Below are 9,233 nucleotides of genomic sequence, written 5' to 3' on the forward strand. Positions count from 1 at the left end.
TATTAGGCAAGGCAAGTTAAGTTTATTTATACAGCACATTACGTAATGGTAATTCAAACTGCTTTACATAAAAGAAAGTAAAATAATCATGAAGAAAAAAAGAACAAAAATAAAACAAGCAATTTAAAAAAAAATCTACTAAATTCAAATGAATTTAAAAACAGTTAGAAAATGATTTTACAAAAAAACAAACAAAAAAAAACAGTGAAAATATAGTGCAATCAGTTCAGACATTGCACAGTGCTCATTCGATAAATGCACAGCTAAACAGATTAGTTTTAAGTCTAGATTTAAATGTGACTAGTGTTTTAGCACATCTGATCTCTTCTGGAAGCTGATTATGATATTAGGAGGGGAGACTGGAGCTAGATGTCACAAGGGATAGCATTTTTGTATGTTGAGTAAAGTCATAAATAACCAGCTTGTTTTCTCTAGCAGTAGTTTTGGCATCTAAGTATTTTTGTTATACCACTAAAAGTACACAGTAAAACCACAGTGACATACATTCATGCATTCATATGATGTGCCAACATGTCCCACCCAGACATAAACATAAATCCCTGTCTGATCTTTCCTGTTTATTAGGCAGTAAACGGTGGGTTAAGAGATCCATTGTGTGGCAATGCAGAATAGGCAGAACTTTTTTCATAGTTTTAATAAATGTTGAGATGTCCATAACATGCATTTCACTGAACATTAATTGTTCTTCAAATCAGTGTTGGCCAGAAACACAGTTGCTGCATTGTTTTCTGGTCTATTGTTTTTTTTTTTTTTTTTTTTTTTTTTTTTTTTTTTTTTTACGAATTATCGAATGCACCATCAAACATGTTTACATAATTTCTGTTTGTGCATTATAAAAAATATATATAATAATTCCCCAGAAAGGGAAGAAGTTTGTTTAATCCTGATATGCACAGTGGTATCTGAGATTGTGTGAGTTTTTGGAGTATTGAGTTCTCGCTGAAGAACAGAGTGCCTTGTGTCTTCTCAATGAACTGAGGCACTCATAGCCTTGCTAGCCTTGATTCCTAAGAGGTCATCTCAAATGTAGGCTTTACGTTATTAGATTAGATTAGATTCAACTTTATTGTCATTATGCAGAGTACAAGTACAGAGCTAATGAAATGCGGTTTTAACATTAACATCAATTTGACATTTTTCTTTAGGTTAAAGCGTGTCGGTGAAGGGAAAACTCATACTAACGAGACTTCTATTTTAACAAACAGCATAAGAAATCTTATTAGACTTGCAGCTTAACTTTGTTTATTTCTTTGATGTCAGGGAGAGGAGGGCTTTATAGTCTGAGGGGGGGAGAGAATGGAATGTGTCGAGAGAGCAGGATAGAAAACACACATCGTGTGAGAATTCCTCTCAGTTTCTAAAGAAGCAACAGGAGACCAGCAAAAGAGGTGTTGTAACACATATTCAGACCAGAAGCTATTTTAAACAAAACTTCAATGGAGTGACTCACATTTAGATAAAATACTGATGGTTACGTCTTGCTCCAAATTAGTTATAAACAAAGTCAGAATAGAATCAACTGTTGCATCTCTTAGCAATACACACTAGTTGTGTTGCGTTTCTTAATAAATCAGCATTTTGAACAAACTGGACTCAAGGCCTCTCTCATAAAAACAATGCAATCTCTAGAAAGAGTCACTGAAAAATTCCTGCCACTACACAGAGTGGAACAAGCACAGATAAACAGCAATAATGCAGTTCTGTTGGATTCAGTTTGGAGACCGGAATTAAGTGTTATAAAGCGTTAATAGACAATCCAGCATAGCGGAAAACTAACATGAGAAAGGGAATAACAAATATAGACTAAATGTTGGAATACTGTTGGGGGAAGTCGTGGCCTAATGGTTAGAGGGTTGGACTCCCAATCGAAGGGTTGTGAGTTCTAGTCTCGGGCCGGACGGAATTGTGGGTGGGGGGAGTGCATGAACAGCTCTCTCTCCACCTTCAATACCACGACTTAGGTGCCCTTGAGCAAGGCATCGAACCCCCAACTGCTCCCCGGGCGCCGCAGCATAAATGGCTGCCCACTGCTCCGGGTGTGTGCTCACAGTGTGTGTGTGTGTGTTCACTGCTCTGTGTGTGTGCATTTCGGATGGGTTAAATGCAGAGCACAAATTCTGAGTATGGGTCACCATACTTGGCTGAATGTCACTTCACTTCACTTACACTACATGGCTTTTAAAATCTGAACAGATTTTAAAACACTAGGTATCATACAGTTGCCAACTTTGTAATTGGGGGGGGGGGGACATCATACATTAAACGGTGGATGATCAAACACCACCAGACTTTAGTCTTTCCGAGCACAACAAACTCACACAGAAACATGAGCCTTGCTGCTAGATTATGTAGGCTATATGAAAAAAATTTGTGGAGTAAAATCAACTCCAAATACTGAATAGATTTGATATCCTCCGACTGTACTAATGTATAGCCTGCAAATTAGGGCAAACTCCAAGGCATGTATTCCAGCTAAAACAAATATGTCCAAAATAAGCCATTTGAAGGTCAGTGTTAAAGAGCACTGATACGGTGTACTTCTTATTTACACACGGACACCATCAGGGTTGTAATTTTGGTTTCCCACAGCTCTGTATGCTTATGTAACATTCACCTGCATAAAGGTAAGTGTCAATTCTGTAGACCTTAAGGTATTTTTGACAGGAATAAAAATGAGGCTGTGAGGGACTGAATAGAGTGCATTCAATGGACTGTACAATTGTTTAACAACATACGATTGTTCAGATGACGAAACGTCTCTCCAAAAAGTAGGCGAAAACTTCAATACAGCATCTAATTAGATTAAGGTCTATTGCTCATACAGATTTAAGCAAAATCTTAAGTACTACAGTTTGAAATTTATGTGCAATACGGTTGTAATAATGATGCCAACCATCCAGTTCATTTGCACAGGAAGCGCTTCTAACATTGTCCTTGGAAAAATAGCATGAGGTACAATCATTGACTAAAAATGCTAATCACATTGTGTTATCTCAGGTCTAAACCAGTGAATCATTTTTTTCCTTAATCCGGAGCATCGTTTTATCTCTTCCTGGAAAATGCCTATTTCCACACTCCAGCATGTTCTTGGAAATGCCCCACTTAGCCTTATTCCTGCCTCCACACATAGTTCCTGTTCAAATACCTTAAACAGGAATGTCATGTTATACTAAACAGCACTTCAGGATAATGATTTGTACTGTATTTGTACTATACCCGTACTGTACTTATTTGCTGTACTCAATTTGTACAGTATAGCAATATTATTTCTTTAAAGATCACAAATGTTTTCCTTACTGCATTCATGGAATTAACTGAGAAAACAAGGTTAGAATCAGACTTGCTGGAACAGACAGACCGGATACAGATATTTTACATTAGGTCAAAGGCGATAGGATATTTTAGTTCTTCCAGATAAAAGTCATAAATTCTTGAAGTAATAAACTAATTTTAAGCCCATACTGTGTTTTAATTTCCTTGGTCTTTTCAGGGCGTATCTTTGACTTACAGTTTATTTTTTATATCCTCTTTCCCTTTATCTTCTTCTAAATCATTGGAAAGAAGCCTGGCTGAGCCCCGCAAAAAATGAGGCTTGCTGTGAGGTCACGTGATTTCTGGTATGAATTGAATAAAGCTCATAGCCAGTCCCTTCTGCATTCGACCAAAATCCCCTTTCATAAGAGTTCTCTTTATGTGATGTTGTAAACATAGAAATGAAAACATGAGATTGTCATGATTTTTTTTCTATGTTAAACCACCACACTTTTTGTTTTCCACAAATGAAAGAAGTACTTTTCTACCATCAAACAAAGAGCAAGTATGTCCACAAAGGCAATGGACAATGTCTTGACGATAGGAATGCTATTCTGAAAGACTATTTGGAGGGGATTTCATGTTAATTTATTACAGTTTCACTGTAGTAACAATATTTCTGAAATGTTTTTGAAATGTGGTTAAAATGGGACATTTTTGTAAGTGAAATTTTGGTCAAAATATAAACGATTTATTTTTATGATGCATTAATGTGCATAGTGACTTAAAACCTTTCCTTCAGTTTCGTTTTTATGTTTCAGGTGTAAGACACTTTTACATATATTCAATAAATATTGAAATATTGAAAAAAAAAATATATATATAAATAATAATAAATAAATAAATATATATATATATATATATATATATATATATATATATATATATATATATATATATATATATATATATATATATATATATATATATATATATATATAAATGTATAAACTTTTAAATATAAGTGGCAACCTACTCTAATTTCACATTTCTGAAAGACAGCATTGTCTTGAGTGGTTAACAGTTCATATTCAACCCTCATTACAAAAGTTGACTTATGTCTGTAAGGGGTTTTCTTGTGTCACATGCAACACATTAGCCTGAGCGTCAACTTTCACAGAAAAACTGAAACCAGTTTGACCTCTCATAGCCTTTCATTACAGGGCCTGTACAGATGCAATTCACATAAGTCACATGAATAGTATAATTATACTTCATGATGAAACACTTGACTGCAAGGATACCCACAACAATGACGCCATCTACTGGTTACAGTTAAAAATGTTTACATTTGTAAATCTTTATAGACTAAATACATCCTTAACCTACAGGTTTGTTTTGATGCTTTAAACTTTGTTTTAAGCTGATGGGGAATTCCTACCAATTGCTCACAACGCTAACCTTTTGTTGTTGTTGCCATACCTTCATCGTTTAATTTCATTCTTTGCTTAGATTTTGTTGTTTTACCCAGACTTTTAATTGAAAGTATATGAGTATAAAATATATGAATATATATATAATTATTATAATAGTATAATTTCCCCGAATTATACAAAGGTATTTAATTATGAGTATAGTGTGCACTGCAGTACAACAAAACAATAACTACAGTATAGTAATTTATTTCAAGCTGTATAGTTAACTTTATCAAGCTTTAAACTCGAATAATGACAATAAACGTCAAAGTTTTTGTTTGCACTTTAGCTGCAAACGTAGATAAAACCACAATTATTTTCACAACACAAGATGGCGCCAGTATAAAGCTAACACTACGGTCAGTCACAAATACGTGTAGCAGTTTTACGTGATTTTAGTAGTATTATTTATTAAATAATTGATTTTATCTATTTTGTTAATAATATTTTTATATTTATTTTTATTTTTTATTGAAAAAGGAACTTTCTGTGATTTGGTTCATTCTGTGGTTGCTAATAAGTCGGTTTATCCACTAGCTACAAGGTGATCCAAACATCCAACAGTTTCATGTTTCTCCAGGATTTAGGAAATATCAGCTGTGGCGACCACAAGAACCCCAGACAACCATTCTGGTTGTGAAAGTGTGGTCAGGCTCATAAGGACATGATTAAGTATGTCAAACTGACTTTTTGGTGAGTTTTGCATGTCTAATGTTTTTTTTTAGGTCTACCTCAGGGATGCAGAGAGCTGATGTGCTATCTGAGAGACTCCTTATAAAAAACATGCCACCTTTTGTGATTTAATCATGACAAATGTTTTCAGGTTTTAAGGACAAATGCTTTAGATGAATTCATAAGCATTCTATAAAACAGACTTGACGGACTTCCAGTATAGGCCTACTGCGATTGAGTGCAGATGTTTTAGCAGTTTCCACAACTTCCAACCCCCACAGTAGTTCAGACATATTATATCTACCAGTGGAAACAGATTACTTTTGCAAGATACATTTACACATTTAGCAATAACTTGGAGTGCATTCAGGCTTCAATTTTATTAATATTTTTTTAACCAGTATGTGTTGTTCCCTGGGAATTGAACCTACAACCTTTTACGCTGCTAATGCAATGCTTTACCACTGAGCCTACTACAAGTTATACTCAAAAAAGCAATTTAACGGCTTGTTAGGGGGGAGGACTTTATTGGAGGATGCTAAAAATGTAGAACTGTCCCCCCCCCCCTCAATATTTAAATAATAATAAAAAAAAATTCATGTAAAGATTAAATGAAAGGTGCTGGTTTTTATCAGAAGGACTATTGGTCATTCCCCTGTGGCCCTTTCCAGCCCTATGCTCAGGCAGAGATTAAAGTCAACAGGCCTGCTTTTCTCAGACTCAGACTGAATCCCACCCTCTCTTCTTTCTCAGACAGATCTTGCACTCTTTCCATGGGAGAAAGCACTTGAGAGCTGCTGTGGATTCTCTGTGGAAATAGGAGAAAAGCCAGAGCAGCATCACCTAAAGATCAGATTACAAGAGCATGCATAAAGCAATCGACTTTGGAATTGGAAAAATTTGAGGCAAATGGACACCATTTGAGCTCTGAAATTTGAGTGGATGCTTTGCACAGCTCAGATACCCATGCCTTTCCTCCCAACCTCTCATCGCCTTCCCGCAGCCTTAATAAAACAAAGGAGTCACATGGTCACGTCACATTCCCATGAGTTTATCTGGCGATTAGAGGGCTGGCCTGTTGAAAAGCCATTAATAAAATCACAAATACACCTTGGTTCACTGTGTGGTGTAAATGGCATGGGAATTGCAATACAGGCTGAACCAGATTGAGAAAAAATTTAGCTCTTTGTCCTTTGACCTTCAGCCGTGCTGATCGGTGATCAGCAGATTGTGGTGGGAGATGAGTTTGTTAAAAGGGTTAAGCTTTGGGGGGAGACTACAGACTCAAACCTTTCCCTCTCAAAGGAGAAAGGACTCCCATGAGAAGGGAACTTCCAATGTTGGGTATGGCCATTGAAGAGCTTATTTGGAAAGCATTAGTCAATTATTGCCCATGCAGGACTGAGTGGGAATGTGTGTCTCAAGGGGAGATGAGGAGAGTGTGACTCTCTACCGTCATTATTCCATAGGCAGCTAGCATACGATATCTGCGATGGCGGACGATCACATTCTGATCTCACACTCAAGTGTTACTGAAAATTTCCACCCCCATAAATGTGCCATAATGTGAAATCACACTGAGTTTGGGCTGAATGCCCAGACCCTGGAAGATACGGTCTTCACCGTCACCTCCAGACCCCCTGCTGAGCCCAGTTCCGTCGCTCCTCCACCACCCCCCTCGTTCATCTCCTCCATCTCCTTCCCAAGCGTCTCTGACTATACCAGCCCCACTCTTGGGCTGGGCTGTTACTGAGAGGAGGCATTTCACAGACACTCCCTCAGAGACGGGTGACCTCATCAACAGGCAGGAAGTCAAGGGGTTCAAGATCTCCTTGTGAAAGTAATCCAACACTTCCCTGAGTATTTCAGCTGGTGGTGGTGGGGGTGAGTAGAGCGTTGGGAGATTGATTGAGGGGTGTTAAAAAGCCCCAACTCTATTGTTTCTCACTTTTGCCACATAGTCAGTGTTGGATGCTAATTCTTAATGTAATAATAGAAAAAGAATGTCTATAGCTTCATTCCCTATTGCTGTTTGTGTTTTGTCCATGCTTCAAAATGTCATTGGGGGACCATTACATTCATTTGAAATTGACCTGGCAGCATCGGGTTAGGCTGAATGCACTAAAGTCTGATGGGTATGTGACATGTATTTCATTTGTATATCATATAGAGCCTCCTATAGCTGCACATGCAGAAAGAGAATACTGGATAAAGAGAAAAACACACGTGCAAACTATTTCCCAAAGCACATTTTATGCATTGCATGCACGAGAGCTTTTCTTTGCAGATTCATTGGAACTCAGTTTGGAAAAGATTGAAAACACCCCCAGCTATAAGTTGTCTTTAAATTGAAGATTACATTATGATTAAACCCTATGTTCCAAATCCAAGAAAACAGTTTAATGTGTTTGTTAAAAATGTAAAAATCCAGTGATGTGAATATGCTGCATAAAGGCAAACAGACACCGCAAACAGGAAAGAGACCAAGGAGTTTATTGATCTTAAATGAGTTTCCAGATGCTTTAAAGAGATTATGATAATACTTTCAAGACAGATCAATAAGGCAACTGGTATAAGCCTCTGGTTACACTTTGCTTTCTTAAGAAACAGCTCAGATGGCTGCACGAAGCCACAGGTTCTTTTACAGACACCTGACCTTTATTCGATAATGTATCACAGACAGGTTGTGACGATTACATGCAGGCAGGTTTATATCAGCCTTTCCGCTGACATTGCAAGAAACCATACATGCAAATATATGAATTCACACTTCCTCAGAAGAGTAAGTCTGGTCTAGGCCACTCCTACCAAGTTTAAAACCAAAAACAAAGCTCTGCCAGAAAACACACCATTTGAGAGAGAGAAAGCAAAAGAAAAAAAAAAACCTGAGCTTGCCAGGACTGGTCTATGCGCTCAGATAAAGAAGAAACAATGAAAAGACATAAATCTTCAGTTTGTTAACATTAAAACATGACATTATACCTAGATATATTTTAGATACTATACCATGATTATTCTTAGAAAACATACACCGTTTGAAAGGAGCATACATATATGGCATACCACACCAGAACTGTACAACTCACAGTATGAGTAAAAAAGTGGTCTGTAGACCAAAAACCAATGAAAGCATTAGGAATGAGTGGGACCTTTGATTGACAGAAAGATTTACTGATCCATAAACCCCACAATGATATCATTCAGCTCATATCATCCAGCAGTGTACAATCTAAAATCATAATGGACTGTGCTGCCCTGTGCCAAGGGCATCTGGAGCTGGAAATTAGTTAATTGTATTACACATTAGATTGCCACTGAACTCATTATCATGGAGCTGCTGTCTTATGAACCCATGATCTTACTAGGAAGGTATAACAGCAGCACTGGGCCAAGAACAAATACAGTAGTGCATATCATGGTGTACTTTAACAGAGTGATAGAAACAGAAACTGAATTTTTGAGACATGCATGGAAAAAGAGGGGAGAAGGAGATGAAAGAGATGTGAGAGGTGGAAAAGAAAAAAGAGAGACTGAAAGAGAGACGGCTGAATAAGAGGAGATGAGAAAGTAAGAAAACAGGAACTACAGAGATGAATCAGAGATGAAAGGAGAGAAGGAGGAAATAACATGATAAGAAGTTTGATTAGTTTAGAACGGCTTACTGATAGAGATTGATGACTCTGTGTAGAGACTCCTGCACCTTTGTTTTTTGAAGGGGTTCCAGTGGTGGTCTTTACTTATATGTGAGAAATACATGAAGGAAGAGAAGAAGAAAAAAAGAAAACAAAACAAAAAAACCCATGAAATTTCTTA

This window comes from Carassius auratus, chromosome 3, assembly GCF_003368295.1.
Source record: "Carassius auratus strain Wakin chromosome 3, ASM336829v1, whole genome shotgun sequence".
Classification (NCBI taxonomy): domain Eukaryota; kingdom Metazoa; phylum Chordata; class Actinopteri; order Cypriniformes; family Cyprinidae; genus Carassius; species Carassius auratus.